General features: G+C 51.4%; 1 protein-coding gene and 1 non-coding gene across 3 annotated transcripts in view; one reads left to right on the top strand and one right to left on the bottom strand.

The window, feature by feature from the left end:
- Positions 1 to 878: 878 nt before the first annotated feature.
- Trnap-agg (transfer RNA proline (anticodon AGG)) lies at positions 879 to 950 on the bottom strand. Its single transcript has one exon. It is a non-coding gene; the product is annotated as a tRNA-Pro (tRNA).
- Positions 951 to 1,480: 530 nt separating this feature from the next.
- Positions 1,481 to 15,000, top strand: part of LOC125948263 (homeotic protein female sterile) — a 130,698-nt gene continuing 117,178 nt past the window's right edge. Inside the window, exon 1 of one of the 2 annotated variants that reach the window (XM_049674165.1) lies at positions 1,481 to 1,816. The gene's annotated coding sequence lies outside the window, so the exon portion shown is untranslated. Of the gene's footprint in view, positions 1,821 to 15,000 lie in introns of both variants that reach the window. The other variant, XM_049674164.1, reaches the window with a different exon arrangement.

Below are 15,000 nucleotides of genomic sequence, written 5' to 3'. Positions count from 1 at the left end.
AAATCGAACGTAACAGGAGCAATAATGACCGCAACATTGAGTGTTATTTTCCATCACATGAGCTGGTCGCAGCCTGTAAATTTCATCGCTTGGAAAGGGAAAACGATTTCGGATAGGAAAAGAATAAAGGCGGAAACGGTTTCAACCATTCTCCCAGCGCGGTTCCCATTTTCCTTACCATTTCCGGCATTATCCACCCGTTTTTCCGGTTCGATCAGCAGCAAGCCGAATTCATTCGCTTGTCACAACGCTTTATTCCCTGTCAGTCCTTCTTGGAGTGTTTATCTGCCGATTTCCGTCCAGTTTCCCTCTTCCATAGACCTTGGAATGGTGAGAATCGACTGGTCAAAACTTCTTCGACAATAAAACATCAATTTAAACGATAGAGTCCCTTTCTAGGCTCATCCTTTAGGGGACACCTACTGAAGTGGAATGGCACAGAGAAGCAACACATAGCGATACTGTGCATTCATAAATATCAATAAATTCTTCCTGTTCCTAATAGAGCAGCGGATGTTCTTTTTGGGGGGCCTTTGTGGGGGTTAACGGCCTAAGGGTATCTTGCTCTTTGGTTTGGGTCACTAGGCCGACGAGTTTTCTTCAAACTGAGATGCAGCTGAAAAGTGCTGTGCGACCTATTTAGCTACATAAATCATGCATCAGCAATACGATTGAGTGATTGATAATCTTCATAATAAGAAAATTTACCCAAAGAAATAAAACCAATTTCATATTTCCTATAGCCGTTGCAAGCATGTGTAATGATAGCAATATCATCACTTTACATGTTTAGATATAGGTAATGATGTTTAGTTTATTAGTGATTTTATAGTACTTCAATTAATTACTACGACTTTTTATAAAATAACCATTCAGACGGGCTCAACCGGGATTTGAACCCGGGACCTCTCGCACCCTAAGCGAAAATCATACCCCTAGACCATTGAGCCACATGCTTAATACAATTACTGGAAAAGTTTTCGTAAATTTTTGATTAATTTTCATTTAAAAACAAGTGTTGTGCCAGGGAAGACAAAAGATCGCCAATATTTCAGGAATATTCCATTTGGAAAATAACAACACCTGGAAAAATGTGTTAAAGTACTTTCTACAGCAAGGGAATGCTCGTTTAGTAAAAACCATGTGCTCATCTAACGTTTTGTGTCCTTGTTTAAAACAAAATTGCGCCAGACCAAAGTTAACCGAGGATTTCATGGTGCCCAATAAACCATCGGGTGTACATCTTGGGATGAAAACCCAACAGCTGGCTGCCCAGAGCGAAAAGGGGCGCGACAATTCCCGCTATCTCCCTTTTGCTACCGCGCTTAAAGGCTACAAACGAGAACGCAGCCGAACCCAAAACGAAGTTGGCCGACTCGGGCCGCCTCTCTCTTTGGCGCTCTCTATCTCTCTCTCGGGGCAATCTTCTCTCAGATGTCGCACGGTGCGGACGCTGAACGCCAGATCCTGACCGCGGAACAGCGCGTAAAAGTGGTTCTCCGTTGGAATAGTTCTACGCAAGATCTTGACCGCGACGACGTGAAAGTGATTCGCTGCTGGAATTGTGTCTCGATGTCTGTCGTGCTAGCGGGTGGCGGTGTTGTCGGTTGTTCGCGTCCATCAACGGTGGTCCACCGGTGGTCGGCCTCGTGTTCGCGTGCGTTGTGCCTATCGTGCGGATAGGTCCCGTTCTCGTCCCGTGCTATTACGCCACCGCTGATCTGCTGCCAGCCATGGCCATGCTGGCCCCGTGTGATAAGTGATAATCCACCGCGCGCGAGAGTAATCCAATCGAATTCCACCACTCGAGTGTCTTGTGTGTAAGCTTCCACCACGGTTCCAACGGTTCCAACGTCGCCTGATGCACGGGGATACCAGTGTGACCAGACACGGTCACAGCGGTCTCCCCCCCGGCAAAAGCTCATTTTGTGTCGTCGGATTCTCGGTTTCATTCTCCTCCTCTACTTGCTCCGTGGGGCATCTGAAGGAGGCTCGAATTTTGAGCCACGGCCCACTGTGGTTCAATCCAGGGTTGCTTTTCCTGCCATTTGCGTGCGAAAAACTTCCAAAACCCAACTCCCCTGGCAAAGCGGTAGGCCTCGGGAAGGTGGCCAGAAAATCGACAATTTTCTTTGCTCCACCGCTTCCACCGGCTGGTCCCGGGCCTTTTCGTTCCATTTTTAAGACAAAAAAAACCCGCTTAACCGTTTGCTGCCACTGCCGACCTCGCTGTCTACGCTCGCTGGCTGGCTGGCTAGCGATGGCGCCCTTCTTGTGGAGTGGCGGGTGGCGAACAGCCACAGCAGCGCCGCATCCAATGAAGCTTTTGATGATGGTGCTGCTGGTGGAGCTGTTTGTGGGGCCACCACCGTCGGTCGACCGCACGCTGGATGCTGCTGGATGTTTTCCGGTTTGTTTTTTGTTGTCTTCTTCTCTGCACTTCGCGCTGTGCCTCCGTTCGCGTGTGTGGTGGTGGGGGGAATAGGGTCTTCTCCCGGTGGGGCAAAGGCTTGGAGCACATCTCGACCGTGGTCTGTGTGTGTTTGTATGTGCACGTTGGTTGGTGTGGTGGTGGTGTGTTGTTGTGTTTTGAAGTTTTTAAGCCTGCTGCTGCTCCTCCTCCTCCACTTCTTCTGTTTTGTGTGTGTATGCGCGCGCGCGCCCGGTGTTGTTTGGTTTCCTCCTCTTCCTCTCTGGCCTCTCCTCACGCCTCCACCCCCGGCGAGTGGGCAGACTCCTCAAATGGACCACAAGTGTGAGCACAACAACCGGAGCATCGCGTGGCAGGCATACTATACTCACCTGAACCTGGGAGCTTGCAGCGAAGACGACGTTGAATGCACTTTCGGAGCAGTGCGTCGGTGTCGTATCTCGTAGACCTCGTAGTGTTTGTGCGTGTGTGTGTGTGTGTGTGCTTGTCTGGAATGTGTGTGACAAAATCTGAATCCGGTCCACCGGTCCGGTGCTGGTGCTGGTGCTGGTTGTTGTCGTTGTGTCCTGCTACGGCAGAAGATAAATAAAAGGAAACGAAGCAAAAGGTGCTCAAAAGGGAAGAGCAGATAGAGCCGCAGAACGTGAAGATGCTCTGCTAGTGGGTCCCAGTGACTGTGTGCCTGTGTGTGCCTGTGTGTATGTATGCGAGACGAAGAAGAGGTCTTTCCTGGCAAAAGCGTATTCCAGAGCGGCAACAAAAACACCCGCCACCATGCCACTAACCCCTTCCTCGCCACGAAGCGCCAGCTGAGTGACGTTGGTGTTGGTGTGATCCTCGCCAACTGACCGACCGACCGACCGGTGGCATCGGAGATGAGGTTGAGCTGGGATGAGCAAAAAAAAAAGGTTAATGCAACAGCGTGGCGACGGTGCAAAACGAGACGAAGAAGCATAAAATGGCAAAAAAAAACATCGGCGCAAAGCTCTTCTCCCTGGAACGAAACCGGGTTGCCAGCAGCAACGGCAGCAGCAGCAGCAGCAGCAGCATAAGAAGGCACCGAACACCACGCGGGGCAAAACTAGTTGAAAAGCGAGAAGCGAAAGAGAGGGAGAGAACAAAAAAAAAGGAAGGAAAAATCATGTTGCCAAGACAACGGAGCCACTACGACGACCGCAGCAGCGTGGCGGCTAGTCAGTAGCGTTGTGGCATGCTTGGGGAGTAACCTCGCTCCCCTTTCCATTCGCAAAAGCTTCGAACATCTCTGCGCTCTACGCGGATGGGAGCTAAGATCTATTATAGATTAATCTTTTCGTGCCGATTTCCGTGCCCCACCGGCTGGCCGGTCGGTCTTTCCGCATTAATGCCGCTCCGTTTTTAGTCCACCGCGGGGATTGCTTTGTTGCCTTGTTGTTGTGGGCAATTATTTCGCAACAAAAAGGGCCACCGCAAGCAGCACCCCCAGCGTGTGCTGGGGCCACACGGAAGAGGGGGTAGCAGGTCTTCCGTGCAATTTTCTTTCCCCACTTGTCCCGGTTTCCCGGCCGACGACGAAGACGATGCCGGTGTTTGGCTGCGCGGTTAAGCCTTCGGCCAAATGTTGCTTAAACAATCCAGGCGGATGGTGGAGGTGGTTGCTGTAATCTTCTCGCAATTATTAGTTAAAACTGGGGCTTGAGAGAAGGCAAAAGGGCATCGTAAGCCACTAATGCTGCTGTGGCTGCTGCTCCGTGTGTGTGTGCATCGTGGAAGGTCGCTCCGGACAAGACAGATTCTTCGTCATCATCATCGTCGGCGTCGGCGTCGTCGTCATTTGCATTTCACTACGTGTGCTCCGGGCTGGTGGCGTCGTCTTCAGGCGTCGCAGCGGCTAGAACAGAAGGTAAGTCATTTGTTAACGCGTTTCTGGCCCAAACCGTCGGATCTGGCCCGGCCAGCCGATAAGCTCGAGTCGTTTTGTAGGATTTCTTTGCTTTTTCGTTGATAAATGATCGCCGCCCGCTGAGCTGAGCGATCCCCCCCCCCCCCTCCCCCTTCCTCGGTCTGTTTGTAATCCACTTCAATCCACTACTACCTTTACTGCTGCTGCTGCTGCTGCTGCTTCTCAGAGACTTGACCTCGAAAGGAAGCGAACACGGTTCTCTCTTCAGCTCACGTTCTTAATCTCATTAATCAAAGCGGAAAACGCCGGAGCCGATTCGAGGGAGCGGAGGATTGGAGGCAGAACAGCTTGAAACCCGGTTCCAAAAGCGCCCGTTTTAAAGGCCATCCACCATCGGACCCTCAAGAAAGCAGCCGCAGCGCGATCGGCGAGGACGTCGCTTTCGCGAACGTCTCTCCTCTCTCTCTCTCTCTCTGGTCCGCTGCCTAACGGGAGTGGAGTTTCGGAATGTTCGGGCGTACATTCCAGTGGCCACGGACGGTCGGGATGGGGTGCGATGGTTGGGATGGAAACAAAAATGCTCGAGCATCACGTTATGCTGCTGCTGCTGCTGCTGCTGCGAAGAGACAAACAACAACAAGCGGAACAAGAAGCGCACACTCCTAGGGACCATCGGTGCGATAGGTTTGTCAAAGATCGAGATTGATATCGTGTCAGTCCGGCGTGTGTGTGTGTGGACGAGGGGCCCACTCAACCGATTCGTGGCCAGGGAAAAGGTACCTGGACATCGTTGTCGTCGTCGTCGTCTTGGTCGAGCACATAAGATCGCGATCACGATCGACGCAACGAACGAATGGTCGGCCCCAAAAGCGACTCTATCTCGGACTATCTCTCCTAAGGGAGACGGGTCAGGAACGGGGGCGGGGGGACCACCTGCAGCTCACACCGGGTTGCTGCTGCTGCTTGTCTGCTTGTCTGCTTCGTAGACGTCGAGGAGTTTCGCGATCGCGACCGCGCACTCCGACCGCTTGATCAGCATGCGTGCGTGCGTGTGTCTGTCTTGTGGGGTTCATCAGTTTGTTCATCATCATCAACTCCGGACCATTCCGTCCGTCCGTCTGTCCGTCCGTCCGGTGCTGGTTTTATGTGCATTTAATTCGTGCGTTTAGCGAAAATTTATGTCTCCGTCGTGGGACATATTTTTTCTCCCCGAATTCCCTCTCCCATCCTTTCCCCTTTTCTTTCTCTGTCTCTACGTTCAGTTCATTTGCAATCAGCTTGGTCAGTTGGTTGGTTGGTTGGTTGGTTTCGCGCTCGGCTCGCGCGCTTATTGCGCTTTAATGGGGACATCATTTTGGTGCTGGCGTGCCCCGTAGTGCCCCACGCAGTGCGCACCCCTTCGGAGGCGCGCGTTGTGCGTGCGTGTCGAGAAATTGATTTTCACGATTTGTAATTGATGCCGGCAGGGATTTTAATGCGTTTTTTATCCTTCTCCTCCTTTCCTTCTTTTTTCGATTTCGTCTTCGCCATCACCATCTTAATGCAGGCTACGATTAAACGATGAAAATTCAATATTTCATTAACCAGCTTGCAGCTGGCTCGGTCAAGCAATGGCGGCGCAACTCCGTGATTTAGGTGCATTGGCCAAAAATCGATTTGCTGCGATGCATCGATCCAGGTGTTTGGCCGTTTCTGGAAATGAAGCTTTATGGGAATGCATTTTTGCATCGTTGTCGCGCTGTTTCGCTTTTCGTTCGTAATCCCATTGATGAGCAAATAAGCAAGCAGCGAGCAAGTGAAAAAGGGGGAAGGATCGAAGACAAAGCAAAGTAAATAAATAACCAGACAAATGCCGGACGATGGCTATAGATACCTCCGGGAGTGCTGGCGTGCTGCATGTTTGTTTGAAAACACCGGACAGAAACCGAACCGGAAATTCGAAAAGACACCGAAAGGATCCCATTTCATTCGCGTGCATTCCAGTTCGGGTTTTTTGGGCCCCGTTTTCGGTGTTTTGCGACTGCGAGAAACAACATTCAACACCGCTTCGCCAACACTTCTGGCCTCGCTTTTCTTCTGGCTGAAAATGAATTAGATTTTAAAGGATAGATGCCAACGAAAGCGAAGAATGAAACAGGCGAGAACGACAGGGACAGTGTCTATTTATCTTTCTCACATTCCCACCAACGTGTCGCGCATATCACCAGCACACGGGACGGGAACAGTACACCCTACACCTACACCACAGCACCTTGGGTGTGCCCGTTGGTCCGCAGGTACACCAAGGACCGGCACCGGGACCGGGAAAGGGATCAGCAGTGAGCCGGGAACCGAACACGAACTCGAATAGCACCTAATTAAACATCCCTCCTCCTTCGGGTTCTGTTTTCGGATTCGGTTGCCGCGCTTCGTTCCGGCTTCCGTTATCCTTTCGCCTGCCTGCCTGGCTCTGTGAGAGGAAAACGGAGAAAATGGAAATCAACGCCTTCGTCGCGCCCAACCCAACCCAAGCTGCCACTACCTGCCAATTGTAGCGCAGGTCCCCGGGACCGGGACCGGGAACGGGACCGGGACGTGGGTTTTTCGGTCACGGATTCATCCCGTAAACGATATGCCGCTGGTGTCTAGAATCCCTCCCAATTAACTATTCTCACTCCCGGGGTTTCCGGTCCCGGAGTTTCGGGCGTTGCCCATACGGTCTGTTGTTGTTGTTGTTGTCGTCCGGGACCCTCGGCGGACACTCGACGGGCACGAACACTTTGGCTTGCACGTCGCTTCCGGCGACGTTCCTGTCGCTGGAGACGCGGAAAACAGACAGGACATTCAGTTCCGTGAGAGAGAGAGCGAGAAAGAGAGCAACCTGGTGTTCTGGTGGCTATTTGGGGGGTGCAGTTGGATGTTCTCTTTTACTAGTCCGTGTCTTCGTCCCCTCCACAGGTCCACAGCGTTTGGTGAGCACGGCGCTTGTCGGGCTTTTGGTGGAAAAATTTATGACCCAATTCGCAGCATAATCGGGCTCCGTTCTCTACGGGCTGCTGGGCAGCGAATTCGATTGCCGTAATTGAAATATGCAATCCAGTAGAGAGTGAGAGAGAGATGCAAAGTGAGAGGGAATGAGGCATGTGCATGGCTAAGGAGTGGTTGGAAGAATTATGCCTCCAGTGAACCAGCTTAAGGACCATGCCAGGAGTTTTTTCCACTTTAAAACCAATTTTGCGGATTGCGAATTGCGGAATCAATAAGCACTCGAACGCACATCTAGTAGCCCGTGTTTGTTGCTTGAACGGCATATTTTTGGCAAATGTTTCTGTCACATATTTTGGGTTTGGTAACAGAACGAACGAATGAACGGACAAACAGAAAGACAGACAGAAGGAAGACGAGAAAAAGGAGGGAAGGAGAGTGTCTCCTTATGTGTCATTGTGTGGCCCGCCAATGTTATGAACGTAATTTAAAGACAATTTACAACCATTTCCCTTCCCTTGTTGTTCCCTGTTGTTGTTTTTTTTTCTCTCCCCGCTTCTGACACGCATACACGTATGCCACGTATGCCCTAACTTTCCCGAAAACTCCGGCAGACGTCACTCTGCAGGGAACGGGGGTTGTTGCGTTTACGAAGGATGTGTCACCACCGAGGGAAAAGGGGACAAGTTCCTCATAACAAAACGAGCTGCCGATACTCTCTACCACACACACACACACACACACACACGCACACACGCAGTTCTCGAGGACCCTTCCGTAGTCATCGTCATCGACGTTTCGCACCCCGATAAAGAGCGGGGCAATGTTTTCGATGATGCCGATGACGAGGTTGGCTGTGTAACAGCTGGTCGGTCGACATCACTTGAGCCCAACAGCAGGGGTGGTTGGCGTGCCATGTGAGGATGCACCGGCCACCATCCGACATCCGGGAACGCCGCCTTCCGGAGAGCATATAATTTTGCATTTTGATTAGACACCAACCGGTGCTGAGGCAGGGGAGGGGAAGGAGGTGGGTCAAATCAAGGGCGCACCCTCCTATTGTTTTCATGTTCCGCCCGACCGACCGGTGCCCGTTCGGTGTTGTGATAGGCGGGGAACTCGCGTTCGGGAGTTCGGGAAGAAAAACGAAAAAAAGAAGGAACAAGTTTCCAATAAACATCCCAACTTCATGCTCAACTCCTAATCCCCTCGCCGGTGGCCTTCTGCATCCCAATAAGCTATCTCGAAAATATATCTACGAATAAAAAAAAACACGGGGAAGAAATCGATAAACCGAAGCATCGTTGTCACGATTAATCATTCTCGATATCCATCCTCCCGGTATGCTTCGGCTCCCCGGCTCCGGCTCCGGGACCCGTATCGAATTACTCAATGACCAGTCGGAAGGGACACGCAGGGACCCTGCCGGCAACTACCGGCGTCAATTAGATGCACCTGCCGTCTGCTGGCGTCGAGGTATCATGGCCGCCTGTGATCCAATTGCTGCGTTCGATGACAGGTTCAAGCGAAGGATATTTCCGTCCGGTACCGAGACCTGGGCGTGTGTGTGCGCCAGGGGCCGGCCTGGCCCGGGTGCTCTCCTTTAAACTGTTTGTCTTCTTCCTCTCTTTCCCCTTCTTGTGCACCCCCCTTGGCTCGTTCGATCGATGGCAGACGGCGGCCCGTTTTGTAAAATCAAATTGACAGAACGTTATTACTGCGCGTGTCACGGTTGAGCGCAAGGTGTGTGTGTGTGTGGAATTGGAGGAGGGTGGTGGTGGTGGTATGGTGGTTGTCGAAAATCGAACAGACACCCAGCGTGACGCCAATGTTGTGACACATCCGGCATAAACGAGCAGTACAGGAAGAAGAAGAAGAAGCAGAAGACGAAGCTCTCTCCGCACACAGATCACTCGAATCGAGAAGATCAAGCCCCACGATTTCGATACAGAGAGAGAGAGAGAGAGAGAGAGAGAGAGAGAGAGAGAGAGAGAGAGAGAGAGAAAGAGAAAGAAAGAGAGAGAGAGAGAGAGAGAGAGAGAGAGAGAGCACCTCCCACTGTGGAGAAGACAGAGGAGTAGGAGGAGGAATCACACTTCCTTCCTACATGCTACGTCGCCCCGGCTACGGGACTCGAGAAGGTGACAGAGAAAGGGGTCGAGAAGACGAGAGTGCGCTAGGAAAAGTATCAAATCTCGCCCAACAGTCGCCCTCCCCCCCCTCCCGGGGGACCGACCGACACCGAGACGTCGCCGAAAAAAGGCAGAACGCGATGCTCACGCCCCGGGCCTCAGTTCTCGTGGTGGTTACGGCAATGAAATATGATTGGAGTAATTCTATCTGTCTCTCGCGCGCTATCGGTACTGACTCCGTTGGTTGCTTCTTCTTCCAAGCGAGAAACAGGACTTCGGCCTATTACTCACTCACGTCAGTCGCTGCGGACCGGGATCGCTGTTTAGGGATCCGGGAATCCGATAACGGACAACAGTGTTTAGTTGCATATGCGTGTGTGTGTGTGCGTCGAACTGGACTCATCGAACCACGGGAGGACAGTAGAGGCGTCAATCTTTGGCCCAACAACGGCCGGTGCCTCGTGTTTGGCTCGGAAAGAGGTCAACACGTTGGGTCTCGACGACGGAACGGAAATCGATTTTCCATCCAAGCAACCACGAACCGGTCAAATCGATTACGAAAAATTTGAAAATGGACTCGAAACACAACGTCCCCCCCTTTCTTCTGGTGACTTTGTTGTTGTTGTTCTTCTTAATTTTCTTCTTCTACTTGTTCTTTTTCTTCATTTTGGTCGTGTGGGACACACCGAATGCCTCCTCCTCCTCTGTCAACTGTGGGCGCTGACGAAGGAAGTTTATTGCCGTTCGGCGCATATTGATTTCACCGAGTCACGGAATGCGAATGGTTGTGTTTGATCAATTTAGGTTTTCGGTCCCGCCACCGTTGGTGGTCTGTCGCGGTCCCTCGCGGAGACAGCAGCAGCAGCAGCAGCAGCAGGAGCAGCATGTAATTGTATCTTTGGTTGTTTCCGTGGAGCTCACAGACATTCCTCAAGTGGTCCACCTCCTCCCGGTGCCATTAAAGATTCGAGAAGAGCGATTGTGGATTGTGGAAGGGAACTTTTTTCACCTGCATCCTGCGGGTCATTACAATGGAGGGATTAGATTTCGCGATCGGCGAACCATTATCGAAGCCTCGTTTATAGATGATGAGGACCGATTTGCGCGATTGATGAGATCATGGACATTTCTTTTATTCGTTTGTGTGTGTAAAAGAGAAAAAAAACGAAAAGAACATTGTTTTCCCTAGATTTATGATGACAGAGCATCGCAACGTAGCATTAGGAGGTAAATTGGAAACTTTTAGAAAGCAGTTTAGAAGTTTGAATGGCCCCATCCGCTGTTCATGGTGTGCTCCACTCGAGCAGGATAATGAATTTCGTCCGCCGTCGTTCGCGTTGGCTTTATCAATTCTCAATAAACATGCCAACATGGCTGGCTGCCGTTATGCTGTGTGCTGGCATGCAATTGTGCATGTTTCTGGTTTGCGATTCAAATTTTCAAATGCTGCTGGAGTGCAAACAACACTCGACAACGAGCGCACGAACGCGCGGCCACACGGGAGCTTCGGGTAGCAGAACGCCACGATTTGTTTGCGTTATTGTTGGCATGTGCCTGACTGTTTGTCGGTTATCAATCTCACTAGCCTCAACCGGGGTTCATTTTGGTGGTACACAAAAGGGACGAAAGGACGAGAAATGGAGGTCTCGTCCATGGCATGTTGATGTTGTGGCTGGAAATGGTCCGGCTTGAGGGAAACGAGGACGTTATTTGCATAGAGTAGGCCAGGCTCGCTTCGGTTTGAAGCGTTTACACAAGAGGGCTCAGACCGGCCGTTGTTCCCGGATAAACGCTTCAAATCCCCCGATCCAAGCAAGCGCCCATCACTCATCGTCGTCAAGGATGTGGCGTTCCAAGGGAATGGAGCCATCAGCCAGAAAGAAACGTTGGAACCTGAGCGTTGATTAAGAACTTTCTCGCTTCTCTCCATGACGAGTTGAGAAAAGAAAGCGAGAGAGAGACAGAGAGAATATGCAAACAAGTGAATGAAAGGGGGAGGGAAAATAGAAAATAGATGCAGCTCGTAATTTATCTTTTGATGATAAGTTGTGCTCGAACATAAACCCATCCCGCGCACGGCAATGGATCCGCAGAGAGAGAAAGAGAGAGAGAGTGTGTGTATGTGTGTGTGTGACGTGCACCTCTCTCTCCCATTGGCCGCCGCTCCGCCTGGAATATGTAAATCGCATGCAGATTTCGTTCAATTCCCCGTCGGTAACATTTGCTTATCGCCACCACCATTTTCCTATCGCTTCTCGCGAGCCTGCGTACGTGTGTGTGTGTGTGTGTGTGTGGGCTGCTAGTCCCAGTGCGATGTAATCCTGTAATCTGCTGCTGCTGGTGCTGTCGAGGCCGCTAGAAGCGATGATGGTTACTGCGCAGTGAGCCTAGAACCAATAGAGAGAGAGAAGCAGAGAACGAGAGTGAGAGAGAGAGAGAGTGTGTGTCTGACACCGGGTGGCACGGCCCAATTAGCAAGTCCACGGCTGCTCCAACAGCACCACCACCACACCACCACCCCTCAAGGGGGTTTGGAGTTGCCGCTGGTTAAGCTGTCGCCCCGGGTGTGCCAGTTCCTCCCGTCCCGTGCTGCTTTCGTAAATATTTAATATTCAAAACAGTGCCAGTGCCGTCCCGTGCTGTAACGCGGTCCGGCGCTAGTGCACTCCTGATGGTGGTGGTTCCTGTGCTGGATCCTGAAGTCCAGAAAACGAGGCCACGGTGTTCCCGGAGTGCCATCCTGCTTCTTTTTTCCGACGGAAATCGTTTCTCCTCGCTGGTGCCGCGATACTAGGTTGGCTGAGGAAGTAATCGAGTTAGTGTTTCGGCCGTTCGGCACACACACACACACACACACACACACACACACACACACACACATCCTTGACGTAGGACCCTTGAGAGTGCAGACCGACACCGAAAGCCCCGGAAGCCCCGCTTCGCAGCGCGTTTTGTTGATTTTGTTTTCACCGCCTTTCGGTTTCGGGTTTTTCGGGATATGTTTCCTACTGCAGACCGCGATCCGTATGTGTAGCTACGCAGTTCCCCCGGCACATCCAAGGACCTAGCACAGACATGCAAAACTAGCACTACATGCGCTTCCACGGAAGAACGCGGAACAAACGCGCTCGCCAGGGAGTGTGTTAATGGTTTGACGTAGTGGAAACGGATACCGGGACCGGGACTGGGACCGGGCCCGCGCTACCGACGACTTCGCCTTTGGCGGAATGAATTATGAGTTGCTGCAGTTTACTTACTGCGAGGCCTTGTTTCCTGTGCCTCTTGAATCGAGCGTCTAGAGGGAATTAACTGCTGCAGGGTTGTTGCAGCGCTAAACCACATGGCCAGTTAGCGGCCCTTTAAATATTGATTCCATAAATAGTGTGAGTCTCAACTCAACTGCTCCGGTTCTGGTCCCGGAGGAGAAGGTGGTATCCTATTACTGACCAACAAATGGTGTCCTTTCCCATAGTTATCCTTTTCGTTATCAAGCTTCAGCTTGCGCTTCCGAGTGCGGATGGGAATTCCGTGATGGGAAATGATTCCTGGACCTGGAGGCAGCTTTGAGTGAGTCTCATTAGGCTTTGCTACCGACGCTAGGGCTTGGGTTTGGTTTAATCCGTTTAAATATTCAGAGATCCACAGACCACTAGTCTTCCCGTGGACTAAAGAGTCTCTAGTTGCGGCTTGTTCTCTTTAAAGTAGCCGGCTAGTCAGCACCTTCGTCAGCATCACTCCGGCGGGATACAACATCACAGACTGCGTCACGTTCTACCGCGGATGGTCACTTCGTTGATCACCCTTTTCATCCCGGTAGCCTCGTCGTGGACCGTAAACAAATGAATAAATTAACATCCCCGGTTCCTGTTCCGGTTCCGGTGCGCTGGTACCGGTTCCGCCGAGATTCACGCTGTCCCAAAAATGTGTGTCCTTCTCCGAAAGGCACAAATTCCAGGACAGCGAACAACAGCCACGAGCACTACGACGACGATGACGACAACAACTACTACAACAAGTCCCACCCCGGGCGAAACTATTTGAAGAATCTCGTCATTATGTCCGGACATGGAATGCTCAAGTGAAGGATACGCGAGAGCCCAAAACTTCGTCTTCTGTTGACGTGGCCATTCGCCGACGTTGCTCCTTCCCGTCCACCCACCACCCGTCTGGTCGTCATGAGCTGGCCAATTGTTTTCCACTTTTCCGCCAACTACCGCGACGAGCCCTAGTTTTGTGAACCAAACAAGGGACGACGCAACATTCCTTTGACTTGGCGTGATGACGTCGTCGACGTCCTACGTCCACCGTGGACCGTTTGAAGACGTGAAGATGCTTTAATAAGCCGTGCTGTTGATATTCATATTCGGAAAGGGGACTCAAGCGGCTCGCACCTGCATTTCGATTGCGCTGGATTAGCATATTCCTCCTTCAAGCCGGACTACACTACATTTGAACGGGATATGATAATGGGATTCAGGATACGACATCAACGGCCACCACCACCACCAGACAAGTCACATCCTAGCACAAGCGACTGGCTGACGGTTTGCATTTGATGAAAATTTATTCCGCATCACCCGAGGCAATGGTCCCTGGTGAGGGAATTTGGAGCGAGAAAATGAAACCCTCCTCCCAGCGGTAACGGGGCGATGGTGTATTGCATATTTCTTTCCGGGAGGAGCCATCACCGGAGTAGTTGCAGTCCGCGTAGTAGTGGTAAGATAAACGTGGATCCTGCTAGAATAGAACGGAACGAAGAATCTCCCCTCGGTCTCGGTTGTTCTGCCAAGCATTTCTGCCCCGGTGACGCACTTATTTCATCCGCATTGCTTATTTCACGGCCTGTCAGTGACGACTAGACCTTCTTGATCCGTGTGTGTGTGTGTTTGTGTGCTTGCCTCCTTCGTTCAGGACGATATTGTCCTCCTTACCTTCTGTGAGGTGTGAGTGTATGACCTTCAACAAGAGGTGTGGCAAGGTGTGAATGATATTTGCTTCCAGACCAAAAAAAACCCAGACACCATTCCGGTGAATGCAAATTGGATCCTGCAGAACGGTCCGGCGGAAGGTGCAGTCAGTCAGGTCAAAGCCATCCCTTCTTCGTCGAATTCTAGAACCTATTCTGGTTACCTTCTTCTCTTCATGGAAAATTCTTTTCGTGGGTCCCTTGGGCTGGGATTGAGGCGATTTCCAGCATGGAATGTCTGTCACATAAACAAACCACCTTCTCTCTCTCTCTCTCTCTCTCTCTCTCTCTCTCTCTCACTCTCTCTTCTCGGTACTGTCTCTTCTCTCGGAGGCATTCCTCTTGCTGGATGGATGGGTTTTACGCGCACGTATGAGTAACGATACCCTCCGCCTGGCCATGTTTGCCAAGAGGTCTGTCTGCTCGCTCGGCCAGCGCTAGCCGTTTGGCACGTCTCCGTGTTGAGGAACGTGCCGCTGTACCAATCGTACGCAACCACGGCCATGGTTGTGGTCTCGAGATTTAAGATCGATTCTTGCCTTCGACACTTTCTCTCTTCGCTTCCACACTTTGGTGTTTTTGTTGAACCAACACTGTTCATGGCACTGTAGGATATTTAAAATAA

The sequence above is a fragment of the Anopheles darlingi genome, chromosome 2 (assembly GCF_943734745.1).
Source record: "Anopheles darlingi chromosome 2, idAnoDarlMG_H_01, whole genome shotgun sequence".
NCBI classification, from domain to species: Eukaryota; Metazoa; Arthropoda; class Insecta; order Diptera; family Culicidae; genus Anopheles; species Anopheles darlingi.
The sequence above is the reverse complement of the archived record's forward strand: the minus strand, read 5'-3'. Positions and strand labels throughout refer to the sequence as shown.